The sequence below is a fragment of the Myotis myotis genome, unplaced genomic scaffold (genome assembly GCF_014108235.1).
Source record: "Myotis myotis isolate mMyoMyo1 unplaced genomic scaffold, mMyoMyo1.p scaffold_m19_p_21, whole genome shotgun sequence".
NCBI lineage: Eukaryota > Metazoa > Chordata > Mammalia > Chiroptera > Vespertilionidae > Myotis > Myotis myotis.
Window position 1 is genome coordinate 6,598,432 of NW_023416326.1, and position 17,720 is coordinate 6,616,151.

At 51.5% G+C, this 17,720-nt stretch overlaps 1 long non-coding RNA gene and 1 other non-coding gene across 2 annotated transcripts; one reads left to right on the forward strand and one right to left on the reverse strand.

The window, feature by feature from the left end:
• The first annotated feature begins 83 nt into the window (after positions 1 to 83).
• LOC118678821 lies at positions 84 to 10,459 on the forward strand. Its single transcript, XR_004975031.1, has 4 exons — positions 84 to 682; positions 1,487 to 1,654; positions 8,753 to 8,864; positions 10,325 to 10,459. It is a non-coding gene; the product is annotated as an uncharacterized LOC118678821 (long non-coding RNA).
• TRNAT-UGU lies at positions 378 to 450 on the reverse strand. The gene has a single exon. It is a non-coding gene; the product is annotated as a tRNA-Thr (tRNA).
• Positions 10,460 to 17,720: the final 7,261 nt, after the last annotated feature.

The window sequence follows — 17,720 nt, forward strand, 5'->3', positions numbered from 1 at the left end:
CGCTTCCCGCCGCGCACGCGGGGCGCCGGCTGCCAGGCGCTGCGAACGCGCCCGCGGAGCCCGGCGGCCCCCGTTTGCAGCGCCCGGGCCCGCAGGTGCCGGGAGCGCCACGGTCGCCGAGGATGGCTTTTCGGTTTCTTTTTTCTTCTTGTTTTCCCTTTTCTTTCTGTTCTTTGTTGCGGCCCAGCGTGTTCTCTTCCGCGTCACATCCAAAGCGCCCGTCATTGGCGTTTCAGGAGGAGCCACTTTTCATCGTGCCGGGTAACGTTGGCAGAGGTGACTCTTCCGCTTTGGAGTTTCTGTTTTGTGTTTATGCGAGATAATGACCAAAAAAAAGAAAAAGAAAAGAAAAAAAAAAAGAAAAAAGCGCCAGCAAAAGGCCCCAGCGAGGATCGAACTCGCGACCCCTGGTTTACAAGACCAGTGCTCTAACCACTGAGCTATGGAGCCCGCTTGTTACCTGGGAGACTGTAATTCAAGGACATTGGAAGCAGCCTTGCTGTAGCTGGCAGGCTTTTGAGATGGACCGACCCCATGCATCCCACCCGTGTCGACAATGATGGCTTTGGAGACTGTGAAAGGCCAGAGGAAAAATGCCTGCCCCAGGATAAGCAGAAAAAAAAACAACCCCGAATCTCAGCGTCTTAAGGTTAGGATCACAGAACACTGACTCATACCGATGGTAAGTGATGCGAAACGACAGAGGCTGGAAGGGAAGATGCAAAAGTTAAATGGCCTGGTTACCTCTAGGTCGTAGTACAGCTCTGTGGTTTCTGGGACAACTTGTATCCATACTTATAGGGGAGTTATGGGGCCTGTCTTTGGTTCTCATGAGTAAGTTTTTGGTTATGGGTGAGTTCGTTGATTCAACACACTCCTATTCTTTTTAAAAAAATGCCTGGGATCACGCAAGGATGCCTCATTCCCTTTTGCTTAATGAACTGTTTACCAAAGGAATGAAGTTGTGGCCACGGCATGATCCATCCCTGCACGAAGGAGAGAACGAAGAAGAGCATGTGTTCCCAGTGGCCCACAAGCCTCTCTGCTGTACCTCCTTCAAGCCTTTGCTCCTCACATTCTCTTTCTCAAGGAGACCTTTCTGCACCCACTATTCCAAGCTGCACCAGCCTCCTTGTCCCCTCCCCATTCTATTTAGCCCTCTTCCCCACGAGATGATGGGCTTTCTGTGTTTATTATTCTCTTTCTGTCTCTTCCTATTGGAATGTCGGCTCTTTTCGAGGTCAGGGGTGTTCGTTTTATTCCCTGCCGTGTTTTCAGCACCCTTGGGGCGCCCTTCAGCATTAGGAGGGCCATGGTCTTGGTGTCCAGTATGCGATTTCAATCTTCTCGAATTCGCTGAGGTTTGTTTTGTGACCTAAGATGTGGTCTGTCCTGGAGAATGTTGGAAACAACTGATTGCTTTTCGGTTTTGGGATTCAGTTTCGATGACGTTGATCTTATCTAATGTGGAGTTGCTGTGTTCCAGGCTGGGAGCAGGCATCGAGAGGGTAGACACCTCAGCCAGTGACGATGAGGAGGAGGATGCTAACCGACTGCAATAACACCATCATCACCTGTGGGTGCCTGAGAAGAACCACTGAAACCATGTGTGTAAATACTTCCCACAGAGCCTGGCGTCTGGGGAGTCCTTGGTGTAAGTTATTTTTATTCCTAGTTGCGCCTACAAGTATTGTGTGCAGCCCTCCTAGTGCAGGAGGGTGGCTCACAGAGATGGGGGTGGTGAAGGAGGCAGAGGGAGAGGTGAAGAATGGGGCCTGCAGGTGCCCAAACCCTGATTTCTGCAGCCAGAGCCCCTCCCAGACACCGGCTGAGTGAGATGTTAGCAGCATAGCTTTGGGAGCACTGAGTCATATTCAGAAAGGAGAGCTTCTCTCACCTCCCGCAAGACCGCGGGCTAGAATGAACCTGATTGAAGCCGGACAGAGGCGGGAAGAGGGTAGTCTTTTCGGGGGACGCAGCTGTCTTCCGTCAGGTGCTTCCCCTGACAGTGGGGCGGGGTTTCCACGCCCGGTGGGTAGAAGGAGATGCTGGCAATGGCTAGTTCAGGGTCAGAAGGACAGTCGAGGCACTGAGGGTGTCCCAAGAATTGCTCAAGACTTTGGGGACAATCTTATGAGCCAGAGAAACTAGCCAACCCCCAGCAGAGCTCCTAGTGGGCCACGTAAGGGCAAGAAGACCTCCAGCCTAAAGGGGGTGGGGCCTTAAGGTAGAAACACAGAGCTGGAGGGTCTTACAGTTCATCTGGTTGCATGGGTCTCAATTCTGGCTGCATGTGAGTTACCCGGGGACTTTTAAAAGAAGGTCATTGCCCAGGCTCCAGAAAGTCTGGTTTAATTGGCGTGGGGGGAGGCCTAGGCATTCCTTTATAAATGCTCTTCAAGGTATTCTGTGGAGAACCGGATCTTACCAGTCCATTTCATCTTGTAGAGCAAGCATGTCAAACTCCAAGGCTGACACGGGCCAAGTAAACAAGATGTAAGTGTATCTGGGCCGCAAAAAAACACACAAAAGCTTCGGTTTTCATAGAAACGTAGGGTTTATTTCGATAGAGACACGCTGCATCCAAAGGGCTGAAATAAACGAGTCATCGTTCACATAAAATAATAGAACATTTTAATAAAAATATTTGTTCTTGAACATTAACTTACCAGACACTGAATAACTGCACAAAATAATAAGCATAATGCAAAATGAACCTATTTTTCTTGTTCTCCGGAAGCGAAATCTTTCCCTCTGCGCACACCAAACAGGTCAGTCCAGGATGAATGACGTGGCCATCGGCTGCTAAAATATTTGCTGCTGGTATTAGCGGAGAGAAATGGTGCGCCTGCGCGTAAGGCACGTAAGGGAAATGAACGCAACACAATTATAGTCGTCAGTCATTAGCGAACGTTGTAGTTCATTATTAATAATTATGTATAACAGACATTGTAAAGATTAAGTTACAAAATTTTTTATCGAAACATTTCTCACATACTGTTATATTGGCTGGGCCGCAAAAACATTCACTGTGGGCCGCATGTGGCCCGCGGGCCATGAGTTTGACATGCTTGTTGTAGATGAAAAAACAGACTTCAAGAGCCTAAATAATGGACCCAAAGTAAAGGCCACGCAAGCGATGTTTGGCCACAGGGTCTGAACTCAGACTTGGGGCTCTCTCTCTCCCCCTGCAACCAAACGTCCTCAGCCTTGACACTCTGGGTTGATTTTAGAGGATAGCGACTGTGCTTGCGTGTTTAAACCTGAATCTGGATATAATATTTGAACAGCGCTAGCATGCTCTAGAGCAGTGGTCCCCAATCTGTGGTCCGTGGAACACTGCTGGTCCGCAAGGTCTGAAAGGTTGGCGACCGCTGCTCTAGAGGGGCTGTCGAGAACTGCGACTGTCCCGGAGACATTGGTGACCGGTGGCCCCAGGCTCTGGAAGTGGTGACAAGCTCAGGTGTTGGAGTCAGGAAAGCCTGGGGACCTTGGTCTCGTTACCTGACAATCGTTGAGCTTCTGTGTCTTTATCTCTGAGATAAATATTTCCTTAGGGAGTCCACACAGACTGGTTCCTTGGTCGTGAAGATGAACTAAGAGAATGACAGTAAGCTCTTACTGCACAATCTGTGCCTTTTTATTTTATTATTTCTTTTTTTGTGCCTTTTTATTTTTTTTAAAATTTATATATATTTTCTATTGATTTAAGAGAGGAAGGGAGAGAGAAACATCAATGATGAGAGAGAATCATTGATCGACTGCCTCCTGCACGCCCCCTACTGGGATCGAGCCCACAATCTGGGCATGTGCCCTTGACCGGAATCGAACCCAGGATCCTTCAGTCCGCAGGCTGATGCTCTATCCACTGAACCACACCAGCCAGGGCTTTTTGTGCCCTTTTAAATGGTAGCAACAGGAGTAGTAGTTGCTCTTGGCATTATTATGTTTACACTTCTGTGTCCTGGGCTTCTGGAAGTGTGGTTTTCCACCGGAGGTAATTTTGCAGCCTCGGGGAGCAGTGGGCAATGTCTAGAGATAGTTTGATTGTCTTAATGCAGGATAAGGGTTTTCTGGCATCTAGTGGGTAGAGGCCAGGGTTGCCCCTAAACATTCACAGCGTGCAGAGCGGACCCTCCCCAAACAAAGGGTTAGCCAAGCAATGGTGCCAGGTGGGGAAGCCTGCTCTAGAAACCGGAAAGGAACGGGGAGCTCGAAGGAAGGCCAGCACTGGGGCTGGTAACAGGTTGGCGGTTTGGGTTCTTGCACTGGGAGGAGGCGGGGGGCACTGCAGCGCCCCATCTCCACTGTCCGTGGCCACAGAAGACTTTGCAGCTGCTGACTTGCAGGTGACAGTACGGCTGGGACTTGGTCCCTAGAGGTGCTGGGGGGATCCCGGGGAGGGCTGCCTTTCTCTGGGATCCACCTGGAAGGCGCTCTCTCCTCTCCCGAGCTCATCATTTATAAATGACAGCCGCCGGCGTGGGGAAGTATGACACCCCGATCGCCAGTGGGTAAGGGACTCAGCTTTCTTTCTGGAGCCTCGCGTCTTAACGTATTTATCTTAACAATAAGATACATCTGACACTGCTAGGCAAGCCCTGTTGCGTGAGGAAAGAAGAATGAGTGTTAAAACTCTCCCCGATGAGAAAACAAAAAAAACCCCAAAAAAACAAAAACAAAACTCTCCCCTGAGCACAACACTTTGGTCCAAGGTGACCATGTTCATGTCTTTTTGTGGCTGCAGTTGAGCGGGTGGCCACTAGGGGGCGCCCCGTTCCCACACGAGAGGAGGCTCTGCCTGCGTGGAAGCGACTGATGTCAGTGAAAAATAAAGTAACAGGCGAGATTTAGTTCTCCAAATAGGTCCGCACACGGCCGTGGCAGGTCCATTTCCTCGCTCTGACGGACGGGCGGGAAAGGGCAGTGCCTGCCTGCGGGCATCTGGCTACAGATGTCAGGTTTTAAAAATACACAATTCGGTGAAATCACGCAGCCAGGCCTGGCCTGGGGAGCCAGAGAATGAGAGCCAGCTGGGCTGGGCCACGGGCCTGGGATCCAGCCCCGGCCGGCCTCGGTGATGAGTGTTGAGAAAGTGGGCAGTGGTCACGTGGAGGCCCTTTTAATTGTCCGGTTGGCTCTCAAATAGGAATGAGGAGCAGCCTGGCCCCACACCTGGGCGGGGATGCCACCCCTCTGAGCCTCCGTTTGCCGCCAGTTTGGAGAGGGATCCCGTTGTTTCCTCCCTTAGAGGGTGAGCCGGGTGTGGGTCCGCAGGAGGCAGTCCTGGGAGGGGAAAGGACCGAGGACCAGAGGAGTGTTGTCATGGCGACGGGCAGGCTCCAGGGGGACGCACTCAATGGTAAAGGGGACTCAGTGGCCCCATGCAAGTTCCCAGGCACCCTTGCCACTTGCCTCCAGACGCGTAGGTAGACCCCGCTGTCAGGCCCCGAGTGGGTCTGGGAGGGAGGAGGCACCGGGTGAAAGGGTGGCTGTGGTCTGGGCGCCCTGCATTCCAGTTCTGCCACCAGCCAGCCCTTTGACCTTGGGAGGGTCGTTCCCCTGGGGCCTCAGTGCTCTCATGTGTGGAACATGGACAAAACGGGCAGGGAGGTTGCAAGAGGGCCCCCGGGCTGCTCCAAAGGCGTTCACGTCCATCAGAAGCAGGTTTGCAGATCACGTGGCCGGACAGGCCCAGGTGAAGGCAGAGGAAATGCGAGACCCAGGAGAGGGGCCTCGGATGGGGATGGGCGGACGCCCTTCCCACCGTTTCAATCCCTTTTTCATTTTGTTTGGACTTGGTCCCTCCTGGCCTTAATGGATCCTGATAAGAGTTTACGGACTTGGAATAACGTAATGACAACGATCACGGATGAAGCAGGGACTAGGGTTTGGGGAACATTGGTTTCTCCAATTTAATGCTCACCAGCACCTGCAAGATGAGTCTTATCACAGGCAGGGGGCATAGGAGGAAGTGAAGGGAGTCCCTGCTGGAAGTCACAGGTAGGTGGGCGGTGGAGTCAGGAGGCTCGGTGGGGGCTACCTGGTGGGCAGGAAGCTCGGCTGCCCCGTGGGAGAAGCAGGAGTGCTCATCACCCCGAGAGGAGAAGGCGTCTGGGGGCGGGGCGGGGCGGGGCAGGGCAGACTGTGCAGTGGGTTTTCGTTCAATCACTGCAACTTCAACGGACAGACACACAGATACTCTATCTCCAGGTGCACATGTTCATGGGTTATAAAGAGCCGTGGACTCCCCTGGGTATCCCCGGGGTGGCTCTCCGAACGGCCAGTTTAGAAACCTGTCCACATGTACGGGGCACGTGGTCCTGCTGGTCAAGGCCTGGCCGAGTGAGGCCCCATCTTCCCCCATTTGGTTGAGAACAGGCCAGACCGCTGACCCCTGGGCTGTTAAACCAGGGCCAGAGGTGCTTCAGGCTGGAACACTCGCCTTCCTGCAATGACACACACCGGGGGATCGTCTCCAACACCCCCCCTGGTCACACCTGCGGGTAGAAAACGGTTCTCGAATGAACTTCCATCTCCAGCTTGCCAGCGGCTCACCTGGACCCAAACCTCGTGGCAGGGCCCCTTAGAGCCGTGGTCGGCAAACTGCGGCTCGCCAGCCACATGCGGCTCTTTGGCCCCTTGAGTGTGGCTCTTCCTAAGCCTTAGGAGTACCCTCATTAAGTTAATAACAATGTACCTACCTATATAGTTTAATTTTAAAAAATTTGGCTCTCAAAAGAAATTTCAATTGTTGTACTGTTGATATTTGGCTCTGTTGACTAATGAGGTTGCCGACCACTGCCTTAGAGCAGTGGTTCTCAACCTTGGCTGCGCATTAGAATCACCTGGGACTCTTTTTAAAATCCTGATTTCTGGGCCTCATCCGGAGTTGAGAATCACTGCCTAGAGTCAAAGGTCACCTTGTCTGCCATACCTCGGCGAGAGCCACACCCCCTGCACCAGGATCTGGGGGCTTTGGGGTGCGAACGGCACTTGTCAACGTTGCCTGTGTCATCCGTGTCAGGCAGGGTGTCTGGGGAAAGTCCCTACCAGCTGTTGAGGACACACTATGCTTCGGTGACTTATTAGGTATTTGTCTCACTGACTGCTCACAACCACCCTGCCCCGCAGCTGTGACCAGCCCCGGTTTAGGGATGTGTTTCAGGATGACCTTGCCTCTGCTTACGCAGCTGAAAATGTACGCGGGCTTGAAGCTCAGATCCGAGCTCTTCCCAGCGCCTTGTCCTATGGAAGTTTGCGCCTTGCTCAACACATGTTTATTTTAGTATCTTTTCTTCCAAAAGTGCTTTCTCTTTGGTGACTAGCGTGTTGCTGGGAAGCAGATAGGCCGTGGTTCTTGCCCGCAGGGAATGGGACCACAGCTGTGGGAGGGAGCGCTTTACACCAGTGGTTCTCAACCTTGGCTGCACGTTAGAGTCACCTGGGAATCTTTTTAAAATCCTGATTTCTGGGCCTCATCCTCCGGAAATTCTGTTTCTTTGTGATGGGGTGGGGCCACAACATGAGTCACAAAGAAACAGAATTTCCGGAGGATGAGGCCCAGAAATCAGGATTTTAAAAAAGATTCCCAGGTGATTCTAATGTGCAGCCAAGGTTGAGAACCACTGGGTTACCCAGATGGTGGGAATGAGTGAATAATGTGAAGTATCCCAGATGCCCAAGGACGAGGTGATGGGCTCAGTTGGGAGGCGGGACGCCGGGTGGTCAGCGGAGGCCCATGGAGCAGGTGGGAAATGAGTGAGTTCTTGAAATAAGGGTCAGATCTGGGGGAGGCCAGAGAGTGGACAGGTTACAACTGGAGCGTGGCCACCTGCTGTGAGGACAGGAGTTGTTTCCCGGTGAAAGGGGAGGTGGGAGCATAAGAAAGTTGGGCCGGAAGGCCATTGCTAAGAGCCACAGCCCCTGGGTCCTGGCGGTTCCTGTTGACTGAGCAGATCAGAAGGGACATCTGGTGGCCGTGGGACCTGGGGTTGAGTCTGGAGGGAGCTGGCCACAGCTGCAGTGGCTTCTGGAAGCTTTGCGTTGCGCTGCCCCCATTCCCTGGGCTCTGCAGGGCCCCCAGGCCTCTGCCTGCAACAGCTAAGGGGGGGCAGCAGAGACCAGCCTTCTGGGGGAGATCAATTGTGAGTGGAGGCCTCAGGGATCCCCCTTCTCCCCGGACGGTGTGTGCACCCTCACGTTGTGCTTGGAGGTACGGGGAGAGGGGACCGATGGAGAAAGATGGATTGTCCTGCAGAAATCAGGATTTTGAAAAGATTCCCAGGTGATTCTAATGTGCAGCCAAGGTTGAGAACCGCTGTGCTAATCCAAGCAGGCGGGTGCTCAGCGTGGTTGTGTTTGGAACGTTGAAGCAAAGGTGCAGGGCGTCCCCCCCAAATGTATCCCCAGCCGAGAGTTCAGTTTTGAAAGTGAAATGTATTTTCATAAACACTGCCTTTCGCATTATTCAAAGTGTGCGTATACATTTTTTTTTGGGGGGGGGAACCCTATATTGTATCTTAATTTATAGATACGAAGACTGGTAATACTTTAGACGTGAGTGAGGGCAATCAGGACGAAAAGGAGGCCGTAGACGCGATCCATAGTGCGGGGTGTTAGAGGACCACGTTTAGTGATGGAGTCAAGAGGGAAGATGCCAGGGCTGTCGGTTAGAGGCGAGATGAGGGAGGAAGGGGGAGGCGTCCGCAGGGCTGTCTTGGCTCCTCTCTGAAGCCGGCTCTCTCCCTAGGTGCCCTGGTTCCCGAACCCCGTCTCCCATCACGGGCTTTGCGTCTGCCATCGCCCAGGCCTCACCCCAAGCCAGTCCAGCCAGGCTTCCAGCCCCGAGAGCTGCACTCACGGTAAGTGCACCGCGTGAAACCTACACTGCTCACACGTGCTCTTTCCACGTTTAGACACGCAGACACTCCCGCCTGCTGTGTGACAGTTGCGTACAGTGTTCAGTGCAGAACATGCTATGCAGGAGGCCGCACCAGGCCGCCGCGGGGCGCAGTGGGCGGGACCGTTAGGCCTGTGTAAGTGCAGGCTTCCATGTTCGCACACGTGACGCGTTCCTCGGCGTGCGCCCCGTCGTTAAGCGTTCTGATCATTGGGGAGATGCTCTCAAACGTTGTTTTCCTAAACTTCCTCCTGGGGTCCGAAGTGTTGGGTCTGGAGGAGATGCTGCTTGTTATGGCTTCTGGCATTTTGGGCCAAGTGGGCGCCCTTTCCTCCCTCTCTCCCTCCCTCCCTCCCTCCCTTCCTTCCTTCCTTCCTTCCTTCCTTCCTTCCTTCCTTCCTTCCTTCCTTCCTTCCTTCTTTCCTTCCTTCCTTCTTTCTTTCCTCCCTCCCTCCCTTCCTTCCTTCCTTCCTTCCTTCCTTCCTTCCTTCCTTCCTTCCTTCCTTCTTTCCTCCCTCCCTCCCTCCCTCCCTCCCTCCCTTCCTTCCTTCCTTCCTTCCTTCCTTCCTTCCTTCCTTCCTTCCTTCCTTCCTTCTTTTCTTCCTTCTTTCCTTCCTGTCTCTCTATTTCTTTAATGAGTGCTGAAGGCTATTGGAAAGGAGAGGTAACCTCTTGCCTATAAAACGGTACCAAAATAATACACGATTTCTCATTTAAGAAAAAGGAACATAAAAGAAAAATGTGTGGGGTTAATTAATGTAAGAAGTTAGAAATTTATTGAGTGCTTACCCTGTACCCTGTATTGAGCTAAGGGTGTGGTGTGAGTGTGTGTGAGTGTGAGATGAATAAAAGATGAATAAACTTTGGTCACTGCATTCAAGGAGCTCTCAGTCTCATGGGGAGAGTTCTGCCCTGGTGTGAGCACAGACAGCGGTAAAAGCCATGGCGTGGGGTTTGTGTGGACGTTAGAGCCGGACCGTCTTGTCTGGATTTGAATTCTGGCTCCTCACCTTTTGAGAAGGCACTTGGCCTTTGTGTATCTTAGTTTTCTCCTCTGTAAAGTGGGGACAAGACTCAAGTCTGGCTAATGGTGATTTTTTTGTGCGTGAGGATTCGATATACAACATAGATAAATGATGTTGAATAATGCCTGGCCAATAGGAAGCTCTTGGTGAATGAGAGCAATGACTGCTGCAAGATTACAGTAGGGGCATGGCTGCATTTTTCATTTTCAGTGATATTCAAAGGTTCTAGAATGGCCACCCCACCCGTTGCTTCAGACATGGGGCGGGGGGTGGGGAGGGGTTGGCTGTCCGTCTCCCCAGTCATTTCTAGCCTCGCCTGGGACATGGGTGTGAGAGCATCCCTGCCTATGTTTTAGACCTGCCTGAGCCTTGATTTTATCATCTGTTAAATGGGAAGACTCTTTCGCAGAGCTGGTGAGAGGATGAGATCCCCACACAGGACTTCTCAGTGTTAAGTGCTCAACAGATGGCCCTTGATTCTGCTAAAAACGGCTGTGTTTCACTGGAGTATTACGAAGAGTAGAGGAACGCCGCCATGAGAGGGCGCCGGAGGGGAAAGAATTATAGAGTAAGGAGAGGGGGATTTTGAGGTTGAACGTTGGTAAAATGAACCCTTCTTTTCTTCTCTTTTTAAATTTTGTTTTATTGCTTAAAGTATTACAAAGAGTATTACGTATGTCTCCTTTTTTTTCTTTTTTTAAATATTTAAGATAGTTTTTTATTTTATTTTATTTTGTTTAAAGTATTACAAATAGTAGTACACATGTCTCCTTATTTTCCCCATTGACCTCCCTGCCACCCCCCCCCCCCATTGTCTTGCATCCATTGTTAACCCTTATTTTCAAAGCTCTTTTCCCAACCCCTCCAGCTCCCCAAGGCAATGACAGTGCTTTGCGTCTTAGTGGCCGGATTAAGTGTGCCTGCCTCTGGGTTCAGGGGACCGCGGCGAAGGGGAGCCGTCTGACACTCTCACCCGCGTGCGGGGATAAACTGTCCTTGAGCCTGACTCACGGACGGAAGTGTAAAGCCATCGGCGGGTCTCTGGGCAGGGCTCTGGGAGACCGAAGTGTCCAGAGCGGCCCTTCACCCCTGACAGAGAGTTCTGGAAAGAGTGAGTGTGCGATCCATTTCCGTCCTCCGCAGAGCGATGCCTGCTTGCGGGCGGCTTGGCTGACTCTGCAGCGTGCCCCGTCCATAGCTGCTGAATGGGTGGGGGTGAGGGTGACAAGAGAATACATTTTTGGGGTGAGTGGCAGCCTCGGGGAGGCCATGGCCTTTCCCCTCGGCGGTTGGCTCTCTGGTTGACCTGCTCCAACTGTCCCTCTCGAATTCTGCCAGCCAGGCGTGGGCACGTCCGCCTGCTTCCTCTGCGAGGGTGTGAGAAGTTAATGAGACTGGCTGGAGCTTCCCGTGCAGCCCAGGAATCTCAATTCATATGTGAGGCATGAAACAATCAGACGGGAACTTAAAAGATGCTTCACCGGCCCTAGCAGGTGTGGCTCAGTGGGTAGAGCATCCGCCTGTGGACTGAAAGGTCCCGGGTTCGATTCCGGTCAAGGGCACATGCCCTGGTTGAGGGCTCCATCCCCAGTAGGGGGTGTGCAGGAGGCAGCTGATGGATGTTTCTCTCTCATCGATGTTTCTAACTCTCTGTCCCTCTCCCTTCCTCTCTGTAAAAAATCAATAAAATGTATTTTTTTAAAAATAAGTGAACACATAAATATCAGAGGTTCCCATGACCCCCTCCTTGGGGATTTGCAGAAGTGGTCCTTGCTCCTAAGGCTCCTGTTTCCAAGGTCACGAACACGGAATATCCCATCTTTTCAGGCCAGGTGTGCCCAAGTTCCGGGTTTGGCATCAGACCCGGGGAGTCTGTGAAAGCGTTCAAGGTGAAGGCTGTGATGTGCGGGTGTAACCCCTCCCCCCTTTACCTCCCACAGCTGTGGGCTAAACCGGGTTGACAGGCAGGTGGCACCTGAGGAAGCTAATTGATTCTCTTCTTATGAATATTCATTTGAAATGACTTCCCCATCTGCTCTCCTTCTGGAATTTCAACATGGCCACTGAGCCAGCCTGTTCCCTCGCCTTCTGGGTCACTCCTTGTACCGCGGCAAGTCCTGGGCAGAGGGCGCTGGGTGCGGTGGGGCTGGGAGCTTCGCCAGGCTGCCCTTCCCTCCTTGCGTTGAGCTCTGTGCAGCCGGCCGATGGGCTGATGAACTGGTTCTCAGCGTGGCCTTCTGAGCCCTGGGCGGCTCTTAAAAGGGGGGCGCTCACAGGTGGCCGGGAATAGTCTGTGATGGGGAGGAAGAGCCATCAAGGGCAGAGGCCTCATTAGTTTTGATGGTGCTCGTTCAGATAATACAGCATTTTGGTCCCTTGCGTAAAATCCAGGCTCAGCACCAAAGAGGTGTCCCTCGTGGCCCATGGTGACTGGCTCTTGGGGGAGGGAAACTTTGGTGAGTCTTCTACTGTGGTCCTGGGGTTCACAGGGGACTGAGCTTGTGTGGAAGCCATCTCTTTGCCCCAGAAGAGGCTATTTTGGTCTCCGACCGATAAGCCTGAATATTGAGTGACTCTTCCCCTATGGGTGAAATGTGGTCATTGATGTTCCTGATAATGGCTCCTCCAGGTGGAAATACCTTAAACGACCCCCCGTATCCTTCAAGATGGACAGAGTATGTTCACTGAAGCTTTGGTGTAAAATGCAGGTCATAGGTCCGATTTCGGAACCAATGCCAACGTGTGTGGGGTTTTCCTCACTGAGTCATTCTTGGGTACCAGGTGGGTGTCCCACAAGTCGAGTCAATTCTAGCTCCCTGGGGACTGTGGCAGGTCCTACAGGTTAGGGACTTAGTCCCGCAACACCGCCCTCCACTTCAGATGCCAGTCGCGTGCTGGTCCAGGTCGTTACCTGTGCTTCTGACCAACTGGGTATACATCAGAGGCTCCACCCTAGCTAGTGTGGCTCAGTGGATAGAGCATTGGCCCAAAGACAGAAGGGTCCTGGGTTCCATTCCAGTCGGGGGCACTTGGTTGCAGGCTCGATCCCCGGCCCTGGTTGGAGCCCATGCAGGAGGCAACCAATCGATGTGTTTCTCTCACATCGATGTTTCTCTCTCTCTCTCTATCTCCCCACTTCCCTTCGACTCTCTCTAAAAATCAATGGAAAAATATCCCTGGGTGAGGATTATAATAAATAAATAAACAAACAAATAAAGAAATATCAGAGGTTCCCATGACCCCCTCCTTAGGGATTTGCAGAAGTGGTCCTTGCTCCCAGGCTCCGGTGCCTCACTGTGGCTCTCTGGGATGCTATGGTGGAGATGCTCCATGGCCAACAGAGCGCCTTAGCCTGGGCCAGTGACGGCGAACCTATGTCACCTCTGACACGCGAACTCATTTTTTTGGTTGATTTTTCTTCGTTAAATGGCATTTAAATAGATAAAATAAATATCAAAACTATAAGCCTTTGTTTTACTATGGTGGCAAAGATCAAAAAATGTCTATATGTGACACGGCACCAGAGTGAAGTTGGGGATTTTCAAAATGCTGACACGCCGAGCTCAAAAGGTTCGCCATCACTGGCCTAGTCCTTCCTGCACTGGGTTTGGTTGGCTGTCTAGGGTTAGTGACCTTGTGGCAAAGCCTCTGTCGGTCACTGGACAGGGTTGGATGACTTCTGCCAAGCAAGCTGGGCAAATTTCCAGGCTTCAGATGGAGACTCCCAAGGAGAAATGAAAAAGTAGAGGGAGGGCGGGTCAGCAGAGACTCTGGATGGGGCAGTAAACGCGTGCGCGTGTGTGTGCGTGCATGTGCATGCGTGCATGTGTGTGCGTGTGTGTGTGTGTGTGTGTGTGTGTGTGTGTGTGTGTCTGTCTCCAGATCGCTCAGGTTACCCTCGGCCACTTGGCAAAGGTCACCCCACCCTTTCAGGATATCTCCCAGCGGCCATCAAGTCCTCCAAGAAGGAACTGGCCTCTTGTAACTGATAGTCCCGGTGCTGATGGTACTTTCCCAGAGTTCCCCGTTATTCATTTCCAGAAAGTAATTTTACTTGATGGCTGTGTGGGCTTTTTGAAGGAGGTATTTGGAGAAAATAGGTTGGCTCACCCTCACAATATATATCCCTTCTGGATGCTCCTAAGGACAGCGCAAGTGTCAACTTGGGACGGAAACTTGTTGGAGTGTCTGTCTCTGGTGGGTTTTAATGGGAGGTGAGACAACTGTCTTCCTTGGTTCATTTGGTTGGATGCCCGCCTGGAACAGGGGTATCAGCTGACCTTGTAGTTCCTTCCAGTGGGAGCCTTCTATGACCAGGTGACAGATTCATGAGACTATAGGAGGCTGAGGATTTTATCCATCGGCTTTGTTATTTGACCCAGTGTCTCTTAATCTTGTCTCTTTAAGCAGATTTTAAATTATTTGAAGGCTCAGCCTAGCCGGTTTGGCTCGGTGGATAGAACGTTGGCTCTCAGACGGAAGGGTCCCGGGTTCGATTCCAATCAAGGGCACGTACCTTGGTTGCAGGCTCCCTGTCCCTGGTCAGGATGCGTGCAGGAGGCAACTAATCGATGTGTTTCTCGCACATCGATTCGCTCTCTGTCTCTCCCTCTCCCTTCCACTCTCTCTAGAAATCCATGGAAAACTATCCTCAGGTGAGGATGAACAACCACACAAAATAGATTATTTGAAGGCTGGAATGCTGCCCTGTGTTTCTTCCACATTCTCCACGGAAGAGTGAGAGGGTGGGGGTACTTATGGAGAAGGGTCTGGAGGAGACAGTATCCAGGAGACAGGAGCAAGGTCCCAGGTGGAAGGCTGCCCATTAATGAGAGGAAGGATCCTACATCTTCTGAGGCCGAAGGGAAGAAGGGATCAATACTGATCTGCATGTAAATACATGAATAGATGGCATGAGCAAAGAGGAGGGAGAGCACATCTCATAACCTCAGTTTCATTAAAGAATGAGGTGAGATCAACCATCGAAAGAAAGGAATCTGCCGAAACTGGTTTGGCTCAGTGGATAGAGCATTGGCCTGCGGACTAAAGGGTCCCGGGTTCGATTCCGGTCAAGGGCATGTACCTGGGTTGCGGGCGCATCCCCAGTGGGAGATGTGCAGGAGGCAGCTGATCGATGTTTCTCTCTCATCGATGTTTCTAACTCTCTATCTCTCTCCCTTCCTCTCTGTAAAAAATCAATAAAATGTATTTTAAAAAAAAAGAGAGAGAGAAAGGAATCTAAGGGGTAGAAACATTTGGAAGTTATTGTGGAGAATGGAAGAGGGTGCTGACCAAGGACCTGGCAGAGGCTTGATGAGTGATACTAGAGGCTCCGATGAGTTTTGAAGCCATGACTACATAGTGGTGTCAACCCTGAGTGCGGCCTGGTTTTTGTCAGGAGTGTGTAGTTGGTGGGTATAGGGATGGAGCAAGAGGATTGCAGCATGGACTCGGGGTTGGGATTCTCCTGAGCAGTGTGGTAGGAGGCACATCAAAGTTAGCAGACAGAATAGTTCCGATAGTCCATTCGGGGACGTAGGCTTGGTAGGGAAGGCAATGTGTAGCTGGTACAGACGGAGTGTGAGATGGTGGGGGAAGGGAGAGGGAGAGAAAACAAAGGGACTGGAACAATCCATGAGGCCATGGAGCAAGTGTAGTTGGAGTAAGAAAATGAGAGAATGAGAGAGCTCAGACGATAGCAGGCTATGGCCAGAGAGTAGACTATTGGAGTTCAAGACTTTTGGGGTGACCACAAAACCCCGGGGGTGGCCATGAGAATGGGTGGTCCACATGCAGTGGAGTAACTGAGCAGAGTTACGGAGATTCATGAACTTCACGTGGGTGGTTTTAGCTTCCTGGTGAGCCAGGGGTAGGAGGAGTAGGGCGGGGAAGGGGGTAGGATTGTTTCAGATGGAGGGAAGTAGTGTGCTGAGTAGATCCATGTGCCTGTGATCATAAAGTGAATGACAATCTGGAGATGCGGAACTTATTAAATAACGTAGCCTACAGTTTGATAATCCTTACCACTTAACGGTAGCCCCTATTTTATTTTTAATGGATATTTTTATTAACTCCGACTTCTGGAGGCTACAATTCACACCCTCACATTTAAAACATCTTGTGAAACCATTTAATAGAAGGAGGGAGACAAAATGTCCCCCGGGACCTATGCTCTTCACATCCGTACCCCTCTGCTGCCAGATTAATTTTTAATTACAGAGCTGGTGCATTGTTTAATCCACATGGCTGAAGTGGGAAGAAAAAAAAAAAAGGAAAGAAAAAGAAAACCACGGAACTGGCAAAGCAGAGGGGGAAGAACCAAGGCAAGATAAAGAATAGACTCAAGAGCACTTTGACTTGTGCCTTGCCAAGATGCAAATGAGCCCTGGCCGGGTTGCTCAGTGGGTTGGGGCGTCTTCCCATGCACCAAAACGTTGTGGGTTCAATCCCCAGTCAGGGCAGGTATGGGAGGAACTGCTGTTTCTCTCTTTCTCTCACACACTCTCTCTAAAATCCATAAAAACCTATCCCCTGTTGAGGATGCAAATAAGATGCAAATGAGGGGCCATTATGATTCTGGACGAACGTTCACCTGTTCAGTGTAGCTTCAGAAGAGAGAAAGGCACTCAGAGGAGAGAGCCAAAATGTTCCCAAGGAAAAGCATCCATAAACGAAGCCAACTCTATTTCCACCAAGTTCCTTGGGCCATAAATGGTCTCCAAGGAGATGCAGCTAACTGACAGGTTGGACTTGGAACCTGCCTTCCTTTTCCCACCCCATGTTCGCGGTGAGAGGGGTTGGATGAGGGGGCAGCCCAGGCTGCGGACCAGAAAGAAGCTGGGCCTACGTCCTCGCTCTGTCCCACAGCTGGTAAGCGGCGTGACCTTGAGCTTGTATCCCAGCTTCTTGGAGTTTCCATTTCAGCATCCGTAGGAGAAGAAGAAGCTACAGGTCAAGCCAAAGGGTGGGTGTGAGGGTTGGAGATTGCATATGAAGCACTGAGAATAACACCCAGGACCCAGGAGGCTGCCAATCAATGGTAGCTCTTAGCTACTACTATTATTGTCACTCTTCCGACCATTCCTAAGGCTCCCAGCACTCTGTTCAGTAAACGAACCTGTGCGATAGAGGAAAAGCCTGCAGGGGTTGGGCATTTGGTGTGTGGCTGCTACACTCTTAATAAATTCTCACGGCAACAAAATAATTCAGAATGCAAGCGGTTCCTCTGCAGGGCTGTGGACTGGACAGGGTGCTACTTCCTCCAAGAGGACAGCAGGCATTTGCCAGTGACCTCCTAGGTGTGCGTGCGTGCGTGCGTGTGTGTGTGTGTGTGTGGACAGGGTGTCTGAGAGACAGGAGAGTGGTACTGAGGCGGGAAACAGGTTCTAAATGCTGTCCAGAAGTCTAGCACCTCAACGCCAGCATCTTGAGCTGCCTTCGAGAATAGAGACAGTTCACGTTGTACATGGTAGAAGGGATCGGTTTCAAAACAAGATTTTCAGGCAAATGAAACGTGGAAAAGTCCTGTTTTTTCTGTTCAGAAGAAAGTGCTTAGGTTTCTCAGGTAACGGAAACCTCCCCTTTCAAAGGCTGCTCCCTCCCCGGCCCCCAGCCCTGACTCGCCCAGGTTCCAGGGTATGTACCACATGCTCTCTGTTTGCAAAACGATTACAGCAGAAAACGTAGGAAACTGAGCCACACCCAGAGGCCAAAGAAGCCCCAGGGGGCAGCCTGTTGGGTGATGTCTGGATGGGAGGGTGTGAAGCCCAAAGCATTTATGGAGGTGGGGTGGG